The sequence below is a fragment of the Chaetura pelagica genome, unplaced genomic scaffold, assembly GCF_000747805.2.
Source record: "Chaetura pelagica isolate M959 unplaced genomic scaffold, ChaPel_1.0 scaffold693, whole genome shotgun sequence".
In the NCBI taxonomy this organism is placed as follows: domain Eukaryota; kingdom Metazoa; phylum Chordata; class Aves; order Apodiformes; family Apodidae; genus Chaetura; species Chaetura pelagica.
In genome coordinates, this window is record NW_009952576.1 from 45,776 (window position 1) to 46,688 (window position 913).

Here is a 913-nt window from a genome sequence, read left to right on the forward strand (position 1 = left end):
AAAAAAAGAGTTGGAATTTTTTACTTGTTCTCTTTCCTCTTTGGGAGGAACCACCAGATTTGGGGGGAATTTCACACAAAGGCATGAAATGATTTTCATTGCCCAAGAGTTCCAATTAATTCCAATTTCCTTGGAAAATCTTGGGATGCAGAGACACATGGAACTGGGAGCAGGGGGGGAAGGGATTAATAGTGGCTGGAAGAGGGAATTCCTGGATAGTTTTTCCTGGGAGTGATGGGGTTGGGACAGAATTTAAAACCTTTTATTTCTGCTTGGAGAGGGGATAATTCCTGAGGGTTGTTTTGGTTTTTTTTTTTAGTATTTAAAATGGTTTAATTAAATTTATTCTAATATCAAACTTGTATAAATGCTAAAGAACTGTCTGGATATGAAGGATTTAACCAGTTTGCACCAAGCAGATCCTCCTGAGGGCATCAACCTGGTTAAAAATGGGCCCTGAACTGATGATAAATGAACATAAAAAATGCAATTTTCAGGATTTTAAGATGATAAATAACAAGTGATTAATGGAAAGAGGATGTAGGGGTGGAAAAAAAAGAAACAACAAGTCCCAAACCTTTTGTGGAGCTTCTCTTCTGGGAGTGATGGCTCCTGTTGGGAAGGGAGGAGGAATTATCTGGAATTCTGCAAGGAGATTTCTCTTCTCTTGGGTTCCTGGTTGTTTTTTCCAGCTGGCTGGAATAGAGGAAAGAACAGGAAATTAGGAATCTCAGGCTGGAAAGGTGAGGTTTGGGGAAAAAATGGGGAATCAGTGAGGCAGGAGAATGAGGAGGAGGGTTTGACAGCCCCCCCAGCAACAAAGGGAGGCAGAAATGGAACCTGCACCACAAAAAAAGGGGGGTTTAGGTGCTCAGTTTTCCAGGTGACATGATTTCCCATTTTATTTGGGAAC